The sequence below is a fragment of the Oncorhynchus tshawytscha genome, linkage group LG32 (assembly GCF_018296145.1).
Source record: "Oncorhynchus tshawytscha isolate Ot180627B linkage group LG32, Otsh_v2.0, whole genome shotgun sequence".
NCBI classification, from domain to species: domain Eukaryota; kingdom Metazoa; phylum Chordata; class Actinopteri; order Salmoniformes; family Salmonidae; genus Oncorhynchus; species Oncorhynchus tshawytscha.
In genome coordinates, this window is record NC_056460.1 from 11,272,732 (window position 1) to 11,293,114 (window position 20,383).

Here is a 20,383-nt window from a genome sequence, read left to right on the forward strand (position 1 = left end):
TTGAGTTTCGACCGAAGGATGATGTTGATGCGTTTTTTTAAATTATAAAAGCTCTTGTTTTGGCCAAGTAAATTATCGCAATCAATATTATTTTATCTCCTTCCTTTGTCCCGTCCTGTTATATATTTGCTAAATGCCACTGGCAGCCATAGACATTTAGGAATGTGTCGCCTCGATTTTCGCACATAGGCTATTCAAATTGGTCCCAGTTTCGAAATGTTTTCTCATGGGGAACCCATCACTAATCAAATGATATTTTCACGTGCATCGTTTTATTCCATCGCAAAGTTCCATATTTACTAAGATGAAGTTTGTCAGGAGTGACCAACAGGCTATCTCTGTGCGCTGATGTAAGTCAGTCAGCTGGTGTTAGTCTGGGAGGCTACATAACAGCTGGTCATTCTGACAAAGATGAGAATGATACCTATTCAACAAAAAAAAACAGCAATCATAACATGTTGTGGATGATGAATGAATATCCTATTGATAAGTTGCCTGAACAATCACAGATATATCACCTGTCAGGAGAACTAGCTCAAAGAGCCTGTATGTAGTGCTACTTCAGTTTCCCCTTTCAAACTAGCCATATTACCTCCATTTAAGGGGTCAGAGGTCACAATAGTGTGCCCTGTGTGTACCTATCTTTCCTTCCCCCCCAGTGAGGGCCGTGTAGTGGGGCCCATGAGCGGCAGATGAGGCTGGGGTCCAGCTCCAGCGGCACCCTGCAGCACCTAAATGGTCTCCCCCACTATGAAGGCACTGGTGGATGCCGCGTGGGCGGTGTGGAGCATCGGTGCCTCCGTCTATGACTACATCCACACCAGCGCCATGGAGGAGCGCATCCACACGCTGGAGACCGTCACCACCATCCACCAGTGTGTCATCGCAGCGCTGACCGCTGGAGTGGTGGTGCTCTTCACCTACATACTGTTGAGGAAGCACTGAGGGGGAGGAGAGGAAGGAGAAGCCACGCAGGGCCCAGGAGGCAAGTTTTGAGGACAACACTGGATTACCATAGTGATCAGAAGCATTGAGAGTGTGGGTCTGGAAAGTCATCCAGACCTACATGGATGAGATGGAGCAGGACATGATTAATAAGGGATTTTGGCTATTAGAAAAGTTTTTGGCTATTTAGCCTTTATCTCGACTGCCAATTGTACCATTCTACTGCGGAGGTGTTGCTGGACACTGTGTGTCTCAGTGAGTCAATAGTTTCACTCGCTTTGCACCAATGGAAGAAGACATGGGCAGAAGATGCATCAAAATGTATCTTTTTACAAATACAAGTTACTTTAAAGTAGAGGTCGACCGATTATGATTTTGCAACGCCGATACCGATTATTGGAGGGCCAATAAAGGCCGATACCAATTAATCGGGCGATTTATATATGTATATATATATTTGTAAAAATGACAATTATAACAATACTGAATGAACAATGAACACTTATTTTTAACTTAATAAAATACATACATAAAATCTATTTAGTCTCAAATAAATAATGAAACATGCTCAATTTGGTTTAAATAATGCAAAAACACAGTGTTGGAGAAAAAAGTACAAGTGCAGTATGTGCCATGTAAAAAAGCTAACGTTTAAGTTCCTTGCTCAGAAGATATGAAAGCTGGTGGGTCAATATTCCCAGTTAAGAAGTTTTTGGTTGTAGTTATTACAGAAATTATGATGCGTCAACTATTTCACTCTATACCATTTGTATTTCATATACCTTTGACTATTGGATGTTTTAATAGGCACTTTAGTATTGCCAGCCTAATCTCGGGAGTAGGCTTAAAGTCATAAACAGCGCTGTGCCTCCAACATTGCTAAGAGCTGCTGGCCAATGCAGTAAAGTTTGAATGAATGCTTACGAGCCTGCTGCTGCCTACCAGCGCTCAGTCAGACTGCTCTATCAAATATCAAATCATAGACTTAATTATAATATAATAAACACAGAAATACAAGTCTTTGGTCATTAATATGGTCAAATCCAGAAACTATCATTTCGAAAACAAAATGTTTATTCTTTCAGTGAAATACGGATCCGTTCCATATTTTATTGAACGGGTGGCAACCCTAAGTCTAAATATTGCTGTTACATTGCACAACCTTCAATGTTATGTCATAATTATGTAAAATTCTGGCAAATTAGTTTGCAACGAGCCAGGCGGCCCAAACTGTTGCATATACCCTGACTTTGCTTGCACAACGCAAGAGAAGTGACACAATTTCCCTAGTTAATATTGCCTGCTATCTTGAATTTCTTTTAACTAAATATGCAGGTTTTAAAATATATACTTCTGTGTATTGATTTTAAGAAAGGCGTTGATGCTTATGGTTAGGTACATTTGTGCAAAGATTGTGCTTTTTTCGGCAATGAGCTTTTGTTAAATCATCTCCCGTTTGGTGTGGTTGAAATAGGCTGTGATTCGATGATAAATTAACAGCCACCACATTGATTATATGCAGTGCAGAACAAGCTCGTTATTAACCTAGTAATATCATCAACCATGTGTAGCTAACTAGTGATTATGTGAAGATTGATTGTTTTTTATAAGGTAAGTTTAATGCTAGCTAGCAACTTAGCTAGGCTCCTTGCTGCACACGCGTAACAGGTGGTCAGACTGCCACACAATTTCCTCGTGGATTGCAATGTCATCGGCGTCCATAAATGCTGATTACCAATTGTTATGAAGACTTGAAATTGGCCCTAATTAAATCGGTGGGCCTCTGCTCTAAAGACCAATGTATCAAACTATAATACAAATTACTTTTGCAAAGTATTGTATTTAGAATGATTTATTTTTTAATACAAAATACATTTGCAAGTATACGCCTTCACTACAACAATAGTCTTATTAACGGAAACAAAAACAACAACATTTAACTTGCTATGACTGTAATATGTGGTTGTTTATCTACCTTGATTGAATGCACTGACTGTAAGTCGCTATGGATAAATGTCTGCTAAATGACCTAAATGTAAAAATGAACAATTGCAAAGCACACTGGGTATTATTATTGGCCTCATTTTGTGGGTGGAGCTCATGAATAATACCCACCATGCTTTGCAGGTGGACATTTTTACATTTACATGTTCACTCAGCAGACACTCATATAACACCATAGTGCCGTGACTTCTGATACCGATGCAGGGTGAAAGGGGGCCACCAAATGTTGAACCGCTATAAAATAAAAAATAGTATAGAAAATGATTTTGCATTTTGAAAATATAAATTACAGGTCTCGAAAGTATCTTGTTACAAACTACATTAGATTGTAGTTCAGGCCGGTGAAATGCAAATGACAAAATATTCTAAAGTAATTTACATTTCAAACACATGTAACAGGAATACTGCCCATCTCTGGATGTGGGGATGCTAAAACCACAGAGATACTTCAACCTGCAGACTGTAATCTAATAGCGCACTAAAGGGATGCTAACTATCATTAGGTTTGCCTGCCTTAATATGCCTCAAGTGGTTTCACTCCCCAGATGGAATAACAGTATTAGTTAGATAGGTTTTCATGTTGGCTCTAATTGCTTATCCCGCCGGTATGATGCATGGGAAAACTGTAAACTGGGGATTCCCTCTTCAATACCATGATTGTACAAGGTGCCAGTCTTGGTCATGAAGATGAAAGCGTTCACTTAGACGTTAACTGTTATATCACCCAGTGAGGGAGAGTGGAATATCATGGGACGGACTGAATGTATTCTCAAGAAGCCTTATTTGTTGTCGAAAACTGGCCTTCAAGGTTCTATGAATTACTCTGTAGGAGAAGGTGAGTTTCTGTGAAGCATTCAACGGTCAATACACTGGTCGTCATCATGAATGCCATTTAGTACAGTACATGTTCTTTGATGAAACAACTTTAAAGCAATGTTTATTTGATGACTAAAATAAATAAATGTTGATGGTCTTGTAATGCAAGACTTTGTAGTGGCATTCCGTGGCGGTAGTTGAACATGGCTACAGCTGTGAAGGTTACGTCACTGGAAAGAGTAATTAGAGGCATCCTTACCTGTTAAATGTGAATCAACCTGAATGTTTTGGTACATTGTTTATAAATGCTTCAGTTTCAGTAATGCTTGCACTCATCATTAAAAGGGTATTAAACACATTGTAGGCCTTAAAAAAAAACATGAATGTTGTATAATCCATTTAAATTGTACACTTGCTACAATATATGATGAATACACAATGTTTGCCCTATCATCTTGTTCAGATTGCTAAAATGGGCCTCAGTGAAATGTTTCAGGTAAATCAATTGTGACAAAGGCCTCCATGGCAATACAACATTTAATAATCTCCTGGATCTTTGTGTGAATGTACAGTGCCTTCAGCCTTATTCTAAAATGGATTAAATAAAAACATTTCCTCAGCAATCTACTCACAATACCCCAGAATGACAAAGCAAATACAAGTTCTTAGTATTTTTCACGAATAAAAAAAGAAATGAAAAACATACCTTATTTACATAAGTATTCGGTCCATTTGCTATGAGACTCGAAAATTGAGCTCAGGTGCATCCTGTTTCCATTGATAATCCTTGATGTTTCTACAAATTATTTTGTAGTAGTCCACCTTTGGTAAATTCAATTGATTGGACATGATTTGGAAAGGCACACACCTGTCTATATAACATCCCACAGTTGACAGTGCTTGTCAGAGCAAAAACCAAGCCATGAGGTCAAAGGAATTGTCCGTAGAGCTCAGAGACAAGATTGTGTCGAGGCACAGATCTGGGGAAGGGTACCAAAAAAATTGCTACAGCATTGAAAGTCCCAAGAACACACTGGCCTCCATCATTCTTAAATGGAAGAAGTTTGGAACCACCAAGATTCTTCCTAGAGCTGGCCGCCCCGTCAAACTGAGCAATCGGGGAGAAGGGCCCTGGTCAGGGAGGTGACCAAGAACCCGATGGTCACTCTGACAGAGCTCTAGAGTACCTCTGTGGAGATGGGAGAACCTTCCAGAAGGACAACCATCTCTGTAGCACTCCACCAAGCAGTCCTTTGTGGTAGAGTGGCCAGACGGAAGCCACTCCTCAGTAAAAGGCACATGACAGCCCGCTTGGAGTTTGCCAAAAGGCACCCAAAAACTCTATGAGAAACAAAATCTTCTGGTCTGATGAAACCGAGATTGAACTCTTTGGCCTGAATGCAAAGTTTCACATCTGGAGGAAACCTGGCATCATCCCTACGGTGAAGCATGGTAGTGGCAGCATCATGCTGTGGGGATGTTTTTCAGTGGCAGGGACCGGGAGACTAGTCAGGATCGAGGCAAAGATGAACAGAGCAAAGTACAGAGAGATCCTTAATGAAAACCTGCTCCAGAGTACTCAGGACCTCAGGCTGTGGTGAAAGTTCACCTTCCAACAAGACAACGACCCTAAGCACACAGCAAAGAGAACGCAGGAGTGGCTTCAGGTCTGAATGTCCTTGAATGTCCCAGCCAGAACCCGAACGAGCATCTCTGGAGACCTGAAAATAGCTGTGCAGCAACGCTCCCCATCTAACATGACAGAGCTTGAGAGGATCTGCAGAAAATAATGAGAGAAACTCCCCATATTTTACTGCTGCTCTTTAATTACTTGTTCCTTTTATTTCTTATTCATATTTTGGTTAGGGGCTTGTAAGTAAGCATTTCACTGTAACGTCGACCTACACCTGTTGTATTCGGTGCATGTGACAAATAACATACCCAAGAAAACTCAAGTCTGTAATCGCTGCCAAAGGTGCTTCAACAAAACTACTGAGTAAAGGGTCTGAATAGTTATGTAAATGTGATATTTCACTTTTATTTTGTATAAATTAGCAATAATTTATAAACACCTGTTTTTGATTTGTCATTATGGGGTATTGTGTGTAGATTGATGAGGAAAAAAACTATTTACATTTTTGAATAAGGCTGTAATGTAACAAAATGTGGAAAAAGTCAAGGGGTCTGTACTAAGGTACAGGAGAGTGCAATGTTCTGACTGCAGATAAATGTCTTGTATAGAGCTGAATCTGTTACCACTAATCAAGAAAAGGTTTTGCAGAGCACTGGTTGGTCAGTGGATCTACTGCTATCCCTAGGCTCCAATCTGAGGAAGCAAGTCAGGGGTCGTTATGCTCATAATACTCACATGTATTTAAGTAGTCATGTGACGCACTGGTTATTGAAACAGAAGAACGATAATCCCATGTGCTACAATGTGTGATATTGACCTACAGATGGAAAACTGTAGAAACACCTTGACCAAGGAGACTGTAGGGATGCTTTTATTTCAAGTTAACAGCGACAAAATTCATGTTTTGTAAATACGTAATAAATGTTATTTTCACTGATGTGTACATTAACATAACTCTTCAAAAAATAAAATGATGCAAGTTGTAAACTTGCATGAAACACCACGTTGAATACAAAATGCAAGGAAATGTAAAGTACAAATTGAACTCGGATCATATAAAGTGTGTTCTAGATGTGTCCAGTCTACAGCAGGGTGTACTGGGCAGTGAATCTCTCCACACTCTCCCCCTCCAGCATCTTCATGGCTCTCCAGTGGATCATCCCACAGCTTTCTGGCTGGCCTCTGGGCCCAAGCTCCTCTCGGATGTACTCCAGCCACAGATCTGGAGGGAAAAAGCCATACAGACAGTCCTGAGTGACCCATCTTAACTTACTTTGTCCCAGAAAACTACATGGAAGTAAAGGTTTATATTCGTGCCATACTAAAACAACTCAAATCAGCTAATCAAAGTTGCTGTTGATTCAGGTGTGTTAATGTTGGGCTGGAATAAAAGCCTGCAAAACCTGTAGTTCCAACCACGTATGTCTTGTTCATTCTTCTACTGGCCTATTGGAAGTCTTTGAGTTGTTAAGTGTAGTAACTGACATGCAAAAATCCCTGTCGGACTTATTTGAAATGGGCTGCTTCGAATGCGCTTTTCAGAATCTCACCATCATCTGTGGAGCCGAATTCCCTCAGCGCTCTCTCATAGAAGTCCCTCAGGTTGCTCATCTTGGGAGTCTCCTAAAAGAACAGTCACATCATTCCAGTTAGTACAACAGCCTTGCCAATGACCATAGCCCATTGGCTATGCAGCACAAACAGATCTGGGAACAGACTTACAAAAATCCTAACATTAGTGTGAAAAGTTAAACCCTTTATGCAACATTTTGTACATAAAGCCACAACAATGTGTGGCAATATTGGAACAACAGGCTAGTTTGAGACGATGCCTTGGTTGGTTGCAACATATATTTGTCTGAGCATGGACTATCTTTCCAATTTGGTCCTGCTGTACATACCTACACAAACGTTACGGTCACAAGACGCAGGCCTTCTTAGTGTCCCTAGAATTTCTAAACAAACAGCTGGAGGCAGGGCTTTCTCCTATAGAGCTCAATTTTTATGGGATGGTCTGCCTACCCATGTGAGAGACGCAGACTCGGTCTCAACCTTTAAGTCTTTACTGAAGACTCATCTCTTCAGTGGGTCATATGATTGAGTGTAGTCTGGCCCAGGAGTGTGAAGGTGAACGGAAAGGCACTGGAGCAATGAACCGCCCTTGCAGTCTCTGCCTGGCCGGTTCCCCTCTCTCCACTGGGATTCTCTGCCTCTAACCCTATTACAGGGGCTGAGTCACTGGCTTACTGGTGCTCTTCCATGCCGTCCCTGGGAGGGGTGCGTCACTTGAGTGGGTTGAGTCATTGACGTGATCTTCCTGTCTGGGTTGGCGCTCCCCCTTGCGTTGTGCCATGGCAGAGATCTTTGTGGGCTATACTCAGCCTTGTCTCAGGATGGTAAGTTGGTGGTTGAAGATATCCCTCTAGTGGTGTGGGGGTTGTGCTTTGGCAAAGTGGGTGGGGTTATATCCTGCCTGTTTGGCCCTGTCCGGGGGTATCGTCGGATGGAGGCACAGTGTCTCCCGACCACTCCTGTCTCAGCCTCCAGTATTTATGCTGCAGTAGTTTGTGTCGGGGGGCTAGGGCCAGTCTGTTATATCTGGAGTATTTCTCCTGTCTTATCCGGTGTCCTGTGTGAATTTAAGTATGCTCTCTCTAACTCTCTCTTTCTTTCTCGGAGGACCTGAGCCCTAGGACCATGCCTCAGGACTACCTGGCCTGATGACTCCTTGCTGTCCCCAGTCCACCTGGCCGTGCTGCTGTTCCAGTTTCAACTGTTCTGCCTGCGGCTATGGAATCCTGACCTGTTCACCGGACGTGCTACCTGTCCCAGGCATGCTGTTTTCAACTCTCTAGAGGCAGCAGGAGTGGTAGAGATACTCTGAATGTGATCGGCTACGAAAAGCCACCTGACATTTATTCCTGGGGTGCTGACCTGTTGCACCCTCGACATCCACTGTGATTATTATTATTATTATTTGACCCTGCTGGTCACCTATGAATATTTGAACATCTTGGCCATGTTCTGTTATAATCTCCACCTGGCACAGCCAGAAGAGGACTGGCCACCCCTCATAGCCTGGTTCCTCTCTAGGTTTCTTCCTAGGTTCTGGCCTTCCTAGGGAGTTTTTCCTAGCCACCGTGCTTCTACACCTGCATTGCTTGATGTTTGGGGTTTTAGGCTGGGTTTCTGTACAGCACTGAGATATCAGCTGATGTAAGAAGGGCTTTATAAATACATTTGATTTTGATTTGTTCTTGTTTCCCCATACATTGTGACTCGACTCACTTGATCTTTCTCCATCTGGATCATTCTGGTGAAAAAGGCCTTGGAGAAGGGCCGGCTCTCATGCAAACTGGAAAATAAGAGAAGGTCCAACGTTGTTTTTCCTTCTTCAAAATGCTGAACTCAAATGCATATTAATAGGTCGTCATCTAAACGAGGATACCTTGTACAAAATAACTACTGTGAATTACAATCGTCATTGTACTGATTTGGCCTTCACAATGCAGAACTGGTGAGAAATTAATAATATAATATTACTATTAATTTTCAGTACCTTGAAGGTCTTCCTGGCTTTCTTGTAGCCTCCGGCCCTGTAGGACCAGTCAAGGTACTTCTCCTTTATCTCCATGGAAACGGCAGGCACCACAGACAGCAGACCTCTGAGAGCAGAGGAAAAAACAAACTGTTACAACTAATTCTCATCCAACCAGACAACATTGTATGTAGAGAAATATGGCTGCGTTTACATAAATTGGCATTTTGACCAATCACAACAGCTCTGAAAAAGATCTGATGTGATTGGTCAAAAGATCAGAATTGGCCTGCCGATGTAAACGCAGCCTATGAGGCACTACTGCTTTTGACACAATGGAGGGTAAGAACGACATAGAACCAGAAAAAGCTTGGTCAAAGCAAGCACTGTCTTGCTTGGAATTATGACAAATGCAAACTGGTATTGTATTAAAATGTGATAAACTAATGTAATTTGAGAGGTTGGGCTTGGTTCTGTACCTGAAACAGGGCTTCAGTTTCCTCTGGGCTCTGTGATGTCATGCTCCACTCCACCTGCAGCTGCCACAGGGGCAAACTCAACTGTCAACAGACAAGACCAGGGTGGTTAACATCAGGTAAGATGCTCTTTTAACAAATAAAATATATTCATGGGTTGCTGGGCTGGAAAATGTGTTACCGGTAAGTACGGCTTGCACACTCTGATGCTCCAAACATTTTTAGAAGATACTCCCTCCCCCCCATAAATCTTAGTCAAAATGTTTGTTTTTTTACATTCCAGAGACAATCCCACTGAGCCCATATTATTTCGCAACTCACACCCCGGATCAACCATGTCTTTGTGACTACATAATTACATCACACAGTCAGCCCCGTCCCGTGAGCTGCCCCTTATATTGCGCAACACCCGTCATAACAATGAAAGACGATCTACAAGAGCCATATTGCCTGAATTGATAAATAACAATAAATTGGATACGTTTACAACGATGTGCACCAGTTGGTTTTTTTTCTTCCTTTGAACTACTAGTTTGACTGTAGCCATCAATTGTCCCATAAACAATCACCCACATTAGCAAATTATCTTATCACATTTCTCTAGTATAGGCTACTTTTCATGACGATATCAGCAAAATGCCTGCGATAAGGGATCGGTATGGTTGGTGTCGATAATTGATTGGCTTATCATCCCAGCTCTACTACATACTACCCACTGGGCACAGACGTTAGTCCAATGCCTACGAACATGAAATCAACTAAAAGTCATTTGAGTCTCCCTGGTATTAGTAATGGGGTTTAACAGTACCTGAAGAATTTACCTGTAAGGAAAGTCTCCCTGGTATTAGTAATGGGGTTTAACAGTACCTGAAGAATTTACCTGTAAGGAAAGTCTCCCTGGTATTAGTAATGGGGTTTAACAGTACCTGAAGAATTTACCTGTAAGGAAAGTCTCCCTGGTATTAGTAATGGGGTTTAACAGTACCTGAAGAATTTACCTGTAAGGAAAGTCTCCCTGGTATTAGTAATGGGGTTTAACAGTACCTGAAGCCATTCTGTCATGTCATTTGACCACAGGAAAAGGAACTACCATGTAAATACTGCACTGTGGGTTTGATTGAATTGAGCCCTTCCAGTCATATTGGAACTGGTTTCTAGCAGGGAATAGCAGTCATTTGAGGAAGTTAATATGCTGTAGGAAATTATCTGGGACAGAGTTGGAGCTGCCCCACTTTCACAGCAGCCCATAGTGTGTGTGTGTGTGTACCTTGGGATTCACATGTGTCAGGGCGTCCTGGAATAGCTTGCCTGTGGCGCCACTCCCCAGACGCACCATCGTCTGCAGGGCCAGGCACCACACGTCCACAGATTGTCTGTAGCGCTGGGTGGCTGCCATGGCAACCGCAGCGGTCTGCTCCGAGTCTCCCGATGAGAGTAAGACCTGCAGCTGAACCGACCGATGGAGGGACACAGGCACAGCAAACCGTTACATGTTTGTGAACCTCGTGTTTCCTATTGGTTTCTATATGCTGTGTGTTTGTACGTTAGAAAGCCTATGTTTATACGCTTGCTGTCCTAGATTTACTCTTGCCATAAGACATCTTCTTACCCAGTTCTTTTAGAAGTCCTCCTTCAGCAGTGAGGAGTCGTGGGCACGCTGAAGCACTGCCAGCAGCCTCTCCTGCCTCTGAGGGATGCCAACACACACACACACACACACAGGTCAGATTTCAGTCTTAGAAAACCATACACTCATTTCACTAATATACTAGTCACATTAACACTAGATCATCAATATTCTTCACAAAAAAAAAAAAGTGCTCATCAGCAATGATTGTCATGGTTTGAAATGTTAACCGTCTCCTTCAGCTCCCGGACGTCGGTTTTCCTCTTGAACCTCTCCAGGCAGAAGGACACGTAGCACGCCCACATGGCCTCTGGAACACAGCAGAGAGACCGGCAGTCATGAGTCATGACCACAGTCAAATTCCACGTGAATGTTGACGGTACTCTCCTCCTATGCTCCCACTGCATGAAAAGGTGCCGATGTGTTGGTCGTACCCAACTCGTTAACGATGTCAGGAGGCTACTCCTATGCTCCCACTGCATGAAAAGGTGCCGATGTGTTGGTCGTACCCCACTCGTTAACGATGTCAGGGGGCTACTCCTATGCTCCCACTGCATGAAAAGGTGCCGATGTGTTGGTCGTACCCAACTCGTTAACGATGTCAGGAGGCTAATGGCCTGGTACTCAGCGCTCCATTGTCCCTCTAATCACTCTGACATGAATGCAAAATGTAGACTACATTGTTCGACCTCGCTAGGGTCGATCAATTTGAAGAAGATCAACAGCAGATTGAAACGGAGTGGAAAACATGGTCGTGGTGGATCTTGTTGCAAAGCCAAACAATTACATTTACAAAATAACACTTTCAATATTTGGAAGATCCTCAGTCCTCTACACAATATTATGCTGCTGATGCCAGGTGCCATAGCACATCCATGCCTGCAGAAATACATTTGGGCAGATAAACACCACTTGTGGCAGGAGCTGGATGAACCAGCTTCAGTGGGGGATGGAAAGAGGAGGAACCCTTTGCGGACAATCTCTCAACGTATTACTGCTACCCTGGGGAGATTGATATACCCCTTGAACACTGGCTCCGACCCTCGTCAGATGAGGCAGGGCTTGCAAACTATTGCAAACTATTACAGACAACAAAGAGAAGCACAGCCGATAGCTGCCCAGTTGACACGAGCCTACAAGACAAGCTAAATTACTTCTATGCTCGCTTCGAGGAAAGAAACACTGAAACATGCATGACAGCTTCAGCTTTTCCCGGACGACTTTGTGATCGCGCTCTCCGCTGCCGATGTGAGTAAGACCGTTAAACAGGTTAACATTCAGAGGGCCACAGGGCCAAACGGATTACCAGGACATGTACTCCAAGCATGCGCTGACCAACTGGCAAGGGTCTTCACTGACATTTTCATCCCCTGTCGGAGTCTGTAATACCAAGATGTTTCAAGCAGTACACATGGACAAACACACCATATATTCATCTCATTGAGGGCTTGATGATTAGCTGACAAGCTGAATCAGGTGTGCTTGTCCAGGGTTACAATACAAATGTGTACTGTTTGGGGTACTCGGGGTACCACGGTTGGGAAACACTGGCCGAGGCCATGTGTTGGTCCATTGATTGTGCAGAGCAGCTTACAGAGTATAGTTAGCCTACAATTATAGTGAATCTGTATTTGATATTATTAGGATTTTGAATAACCTAATAATATGGCATTTTATATTTTCATAATTAATAGGCAGATAATAATGACCTTTCGCTACAGAATATTTCACCACCGTGCGTTTCCATTTCCTCCTCTCTCCTTCATTCCTTTCTCCAGCGAGCAGAGAGAGGAGCCATCGGCAGTTTAATGAAATAGGTTTTGTTGTGAAAAAACGGGATTATTGATGTTCCTGAACAGATTTCACTTGGTTTCCCAAATTAAGCACTGGGTAGCGGCAGGAAACAGGTTTGGAGACAACACGGCATACAGTTTGAGTGAAATATGCCCGTCACGCAGCGAGACGATGCTCCTCAAACAGCGGTTGATGTGTGGAGTGAAAGTTTCTATATGCAATCCAGTGTGAAAACAGAGTTTTGCTGGTTGCCACAAAAAGTAGAGGATTTTTCAGCTGCTAATATGCTATTCTGTTCTTCTGAAATACATTTTCAGGGGGGGGTTTAGGCACATAGTGTGAAATGGGCACTATCAGCATGGCGGCCAAACGCAGTAAAGGTTGGAAGTATATTGCATAGTTTGCAATGCAAATATCAAGCTCTCGTACCATAGCACAACTATCGCCATGAGAAATCATATGCTTATCAAGCGCAAAGAAACATTCTCGGAGGGGCGACAAGCAGCAGCAATCTCGCACCGCATCTATTGTCACTGAAAAGCGCCGGTGAGATCCCACCAGAGCAGTTAACACCGCTCATTACTGTTTCAATGAATGATTCTCAAACGGCTTGTTTTTTTGACTGAATAGATATGGGGCCATTTCAATTTCATATTTATTTACTCAACCCATCTTAACATAGTCCTTTTGATTCTACAAGCATCTACAGGCAAGCGCCACCGCTGAGGTTACTGCCTTTTTTAACATTGTGTTCCACAATATAATATAACCAGTTGATATTACGGTTTCAACATCTTAAATGGCACTTGTTTTTTAAAGTTTTGTGTTGCGTCTTACCCGTGTGTTGTAATGTGTCTAACCTGTGTTGGTGTGTGCATTTCTGCTGGTTGTGTGTACGTACCTGTGTTGGTGTGTGCATTTCTGCTGGTTGTGTGTACGTACCTGTGTTGGTGTGTGCATTTCTGCTGGTTGTGTGTACTGGTTGGTGTGTGCATTTCTGCTGGTTGTGTGTATGTACCTGTGTTGAGGTGTGCATTTCTGTTGGTTATGTGTACGTACCTGTGTTGAGTTTGTGTGCATTTCTGCTGGTTATGTGTACGTACCTGTGTTGGTGTGTGCATTTCTGTTTGTTATGTGTACGTACCTGTGTTGGTGTGTGCATTTCTGTTGTGTGTGTACGACCTGTGTTGGTGTGTGCATTTCTGTTTGTTATGTGTACGTTATGTGTTGGTGTGTGCATTTCTGTGTGTTGAGTGTGCATTTCTGCTGGTTGTGTGTACGTACCTGTGTTGAGGTGTGCATTTCTGTTTGTTGTGTGTACGTACCTGTGTTGAGGTGTGCATTTCTGCTGGTTGTGTGTATTTCGTACCTGTGCATTTCTGCTGGTTGTGTGTACGGTGTGTTGAGGTGTGCATTTCTGCTGGTTGTGTGTACGTACCTGTGTTGAGGTGTGCATTTCTGCTGGTTGTGTGTACGTACCTGTGTTGAGGTGTGCATTTCTGGTTGGTTACCTGTGTTGACGTGTGCATTTCTGTGTTGAGGTGTTGCATTTCTGTTGGTTATGTGTACGTACCTGTGTTGAGGTGTGCATTTCTGTTGGTTGTGTATACGTACCTGTGTTGAGGTGTGCATTTCTGTTGGTTATGTGTACGTACCTGTGTTGAGGTGTGCATTTCTGTTGGTTGTGTGTACGTACCTGTGTTGGTGTGTGCATTTCTGTTTGTTGTGTGTACGTACCTGTGTTGAGGTGTGCATTTCTGTTGGTTATGTGTACGTACCTGTGTTGAGGTGTGCATTTCTGTTGGTTGTGTGTACGTACCTGTGTTGAGGTGTGCATTTCTGTTGGTTGTGTGTACGTACCTGTGTTGAGGTGTGCATTTCTGTTGGTTATGTGTACGTACCTGTGTTGAGGTGTGCATTTCTGTTGGTTGTGTGTACGTACCTGTGTTGAGGTGTGCATTTCTGTTGGTTGTGTGTATGTACCTGTGTTGAGGTGTGCATATCTGTGGGTTGTGTGTACGTACCTGTGTTGAGGCTGTTGAGGCCCTGCTCGTAGACCTGGCAGCAGCGCTCCTCTCTCCTGGCGATGTCAGAGGCCCGCCCCATGGCTGTCTGAAGCTCCTCCCCCACCGTCGCCTCCAGCTCCCGCCTGGCCATGAAGTCCCACGTCAGTGAGTCGTATGTGTATTTGCTCTGCAGGCTGGGGACAGGACATTCAGCATGGTCAGTGTGTGTTGTGTCATGTTGAAAAATGAACACAGAGAGATCAGCAACCCAAAATGTAGCCTTACTCTTGTATAATGGTGTCCTGTAGGTCTTTAGTGAAGTCAAAGATGGCGGCGATGGTCAAAAGAGACAGGATGAAATCAGCTCCTGTGGACAGCACAGAGAAATCCATTAACATCTCCAAAACACTGTCTATACTCTCTTAATAACCAAAGTAGACATACAGATAACTGTTAGGCAATACAAATGGCATAGAACAAATACAACGCAACTCACCTTGGATTTTCCCAGTAGCATCTCTGTACACCACCTCGGCCAGTTTGCCACTCACGATCTCAGGGGAGAACTCGTACCCTCCCTGTAGAGCGAAGAGGACAATCAGTGACCCAGTCCAGAAAAAGAGACTCAAAAAGGTGTGTGTGTACTCACCACGTCTATCTCAGCCTGCTCCAGCTCCTTCTGTTGCTTCCTTAATTTCTCAGCGTGCAACAGCTCCATACGGAAGCACTGTTCAGATAGAGACACGGGTATCAATCATCCTGGGGGTTTTAACAGTGGTCCTGCTACATTTAGGCCTTTTATGTGCATTCAGTGTTTGCTAACACAGCACTTAGATTTCCATAGCATTGAGCCTAATATGGCAATTCTTCAATTCATTGAAAATCAAATGCCACTCCGTACCTCCTGGTAGACCTTCTTGCTTTCCGGGTGGAAGAGCAGGGCACGCAGGAACAGGTGTCTGGCGCTCTCTGACGAGTTTCTGTCCTCCAGCTCGCTCTTGGCAGCCATGATCCACAGGGCTGGAGAAAGGAGAGGCAATCAATGATTCCGCTGACGAGGCTCCGTCATCCACTCAAACAATTGGAGCAATGATAGGACCCTGTGTAGTGTATATAGGGGTCCTTTGCAGCTCAGTTGGTAGAGCACAGCGCTTGTAAGGCCAGGGTAGTAGGTTTGATTCACAGGACCACGCATACGTAGAATGTATGCACGCATGACTAAGTCGCTTTGGATAAATGCTAAATGGCATACATTATATACCACAAAACATTAGGAACACCTGCTCTTTCCATGACATAGACTGGCCAGGTGAAAGCTATGATCCCTTATTGATGTCACCAGTTAAATCCACTTCAAAAATCAGTGTAGATGAAGTGGGGGAGACAGGTTAAAGAAGGATTTTTAAGCCTGGAGACAATTGAGACATGGATTGTGTATGTTTGCCATTCAGAGGGTGAATGGGCAAGACAAAATATTTAAGTGCCTTTGAACGGGGTATGGTAGTAGGTGCCAGGCGCACCGGTTTGAGTGTGTCATGAACTGCACCACTGCTGAGTTTTTCTACGCTCAACAGTTTCCTGTGTGTATCAAGAATGGTTCCCCACCCAAAGGACATAGAGTCAACATGGGCCAGCATCACTGTGGACCAGTTTCGACACCTTGTATTAGTCCATGCCCCGACGAATTGAGGCTATTGTGAGGGCAAAAGGGCGTGCAACAATGCATTCCTTAATGTTTTGTACACTCAGTGTTTATTACAAGGACATATGCCATTGACGTGGTATGTTACCATAGTATAATGATGATAAATCTACCTGGTTTCTCAGGATGAATGGCAAGCATGGAGGAGAACACCTTGCTGATTGCACCCTTTGTGTTCTATTTGAGATGACAAAAAAATAACCGTTTCAGCACCCGAACACAACATTTATTCAACGTAGAACCCAAGATAACTTAAACTTACCCATTTCTTACAGAAAGCAATGTGAGAGAGCCACAACTGAACATCATCCTGCAAAAAGATAACTTATTATTGACCTGTCCATTGACTTCTTTGGTACCTTCTGCATAGCGCTGTTTGAAATATTCAACATCCTGTAGCTAATAGCTATGTCATATAGGGCTTGTATGGTACCTTCCATTTAGTTGTGGCCCTTCTGAAAATGTTGTTGATCCTCGAGATGATGGAAAACTCAATCTCCTCTCTTTTGAACTGATAGCCGATGCGCTATAAATGAAACATGATGAGGAACAAATATTTTTTTAAATACTCCTGATACAGATATTCAATATTTCCATATTTCATAGAACTTCAAATGACTTGCAGTCATTCATCGGTTGTAAACTCTAGCATGATAATGAAAGTGGATTTATTATTATTATTAGTGGATTCTGTGGTTGCCATGGCACTGTAAGGCAGCCTAAACAGAGAGCTCTGTATATTTTGTACATATTTTAGATTTTTTTTTAAATCAGGTTTTTTGTTAAGTCGTTGATTGGATATACAGTTGAAGTCGGAAGTTTACATAAGCTGAGTTTGAATGTGTTTGGCTAAGGTGTTTCACAATTCCTGACATTTAATCCTAGTAAAAATATATTTTGGATATATATTGAAGCAACATCTCAAGACATCAGCCAGGAAGTTAAAGCTTGGTCGCAAATGGGTCTTCCAAATCGACAATCACCCCAAGCATACTTCCAAAGTTGTTGCAAAATGGCTTAAGGACAACAAAGTCAAGGTATTGGAGTAGCCAACACAAGGCCCTGACCTCAAACCTAAAGAAAATTTGTGGGCAGAACTGAAAAACCGTGTGCGAGCAAGGAGGCCTACATACCTGATTCAGTTACACCAGCTCTGTCAGGAGGAATGGGCCAAAATTCACCCAACTTATTGTGGAAGGCTACCCCAAACGTTTGACCCAAGTTAAACAATTTAAAAGGCAATGCTACCAATTACTAATTGAGTGTATGTAAACATCTGACCCACTGGGAATGTGATGAAAGAAATAAAAGCCTAAATAAATCACTCTTGCTATCATTCTGACATTTCACATTATTAAAATCAAGTGGTGATCCTAACTGACCTAAGACAGGGAATTTTTACTAGGATTAAATGTCAGGAATTGTGAAAAATGAAGTTAAATGCAGTTGGCTAAGGTGTATGTAAACTTCTGACTTCAACTGTAATTTCCCTCATGATGCCATCTATTTTGCGAAGTGCACCAGTCCTTCCTGCAGCAAAGCACCCCCAGAACATGATGCTGCCACCCCCGTGCTTCGCGGTTGGGATGGTGTTCTTCGGCTTGCGAGCCTCCCCCTTTTTCCTCCAAACATAACGATGGTCATTACGCCCATAAAGTTACATTTTTGTTTCATCGGACTAGAGTACTTTTCTCCAGAAAGTACGATCTTTGTCCCTATGTGCAGTTGCAAACTGTAGTCTGGCTTTTTAATGGCGGTTTTGGAGCAGTGGCTTCTTCCTTGCAGAAAGGCCTTTCAGGTTATGTCGATATAGGACTCATTTTACAGTGGATATAGATACTTTTGTACCCGTTTCCTCCAGCATCTTCACAAGGTCCTTTGCTGTTGTTCTGGGATTGATTTGCACTTTTTGCGCTAAAGTACGTTCATCTCTTGGAGACAGAATGCGTCTCCTTCCTGAGTGGTATGACGGCTGCACAGTAAACTTAGTGTATGTTAACTTCTGACCCACTGGAATTGTGATACAGTGAATTATAAGTGAAATAATCTGTCTGTAAACAATTGTTGGAAAAATGACTTGCGTCATGCACAAAGTAGATGTCCCAAACAACTTGCCAAAACTATAGTTTGTTAACAAGACATTTGTGGAATGATTGAAAAACTAGTTTTAATAACTCCAACGTAAGTGTATGTAAACTTCCCAACTTCAATGGTATATCTGGTTGTTTTTACCCATGGAGTGATGGCAAATCTGCTTGTTTGGCTAGCTTGACAACTAACTGCCTGCTAACGTTTGCATTTAAAAGATGCATCAGACTCATCACCGGCTTCTATTGAAATTAAAAAGTGGAACATTTTTCTCGAGGTCGGACAGGCAGACAGCTAGGCTTATATTAAGCCCCGCCTTATAAGACCTGACTGCATTGATTGTGGAAATGGCAGTGATCGTAATGAGGATGACTACTGCTCTGGATTGAGCTATAGTAACTGCAGAGACATCACCCAAGTGGGTGCACAAGTCCAGGCTACAGAGAAGTTGAGCTGATGACGACATCAGGGCCACCAAGCCAACTCCATCACCTGGCATCACAGGAAGGCTACAGAGAGGCTGAGGACAACATCATGGCCAGGAGGCCAAATGAAATGCATCATCAGGCATCACCATCACTCCAGTGAGTTGCCTGAAGCAACAGTCTCCGCCATGAGCTTGGCACACGCAGTTGTGAAGGAACTCTCCGAAGCTGGCTTCATCAACATCACTTTCATTGTTTTGTTAATCTACCTAATTGTTATTCTCTTTATTTGTAGGCCTATACCGCAATTCAACTTTTAGCTGCGAATGTGTAGCCTACAAAATTAAATTTACCATATATATATATAGTAATATATATATATTACTACATATGAGATTCAAAACTTACTGATCTTCTCTTCTTTATCAGCTCTAAGACATTGATTTCATACTGAAATAAGAAATAACACAGATTAATACATTGTATAGTACTTGTTTTTGATTGCCCATACTCACATATTCTATCTTTATTCACTGGGGCACACCTGAATGTATGCAATGAAGTCAACTTTGGTTATGATCAATCGATGCAGTTTGTATTCTAAAGCTGTCGCCCGTTTTAGCAAGGATCTGTAATTGGGAGATGAATCGAATTTAATACAACTTCAAAGATTTACTAACATTGCAAGTGATAGCTAAGCTAAAGAGTGTTTTTCATCTTACTTGACTTCTTTTTTGCTGAACAGTCCCACTCTCTCCAACTGTTCCAACTCTGGGATTCGATTCTCGATCCGCTGTTGGACTATTTCAGCCATCGTCACTTACTTGGTGCTTACAATTTGACCGACTTCTGTTGTGAGTGTTATTAAAGCATTCCTTAAAAACAAGAATAGTGAACTAAATTAGCCCAAAAGCATCTTTCACACGTGTGGAAGTTGTGATTGCTGTATTTCCGGTTCGTGCTTCAACTGAGTCCGTGCAAAAACTTGTGAATTTACCCAAAAAATCCGCTTGACAAGCGAAAAACTTAGCATTGTTTTTTATTATTATGCCCTGCATTATAAACATGTGCAATTTATAATGGTCGGCATTTACATTCACCATAAAAATATATAACATAGACTGTACATTTCCTATCATCAGTTTTCTGGTTTGCACAAGTGCAGAACTGAGCATATTTGGCAACAACTGTTTCTGCAACAAGTGTATTGATTTATAATTGGCACCAGAAATATGCAAACGGCTAGGCTGAAAAGTAAACAAGCTTCATGAATCATGCCCGGTTGGTGGAAAGATTTCCCGCAAAATCGTTGAAAAGCAAGAGAAAGCG

At 42.6% G+C, this 20,383-nt stretch overlaps 1 pseudogene; it reads right to left on the reverse strand.

Annotated features, from left to right (window-relative positions):
- Positions 1–6,253: 6,253 nt before the first annotated feature.
- On the reverse strand, positions 6,254–20,380 carry LOC112230116 (annotated as a pseudogene).
- Positions 20,381–20,383: the final 3 nt, after the last annotated feature.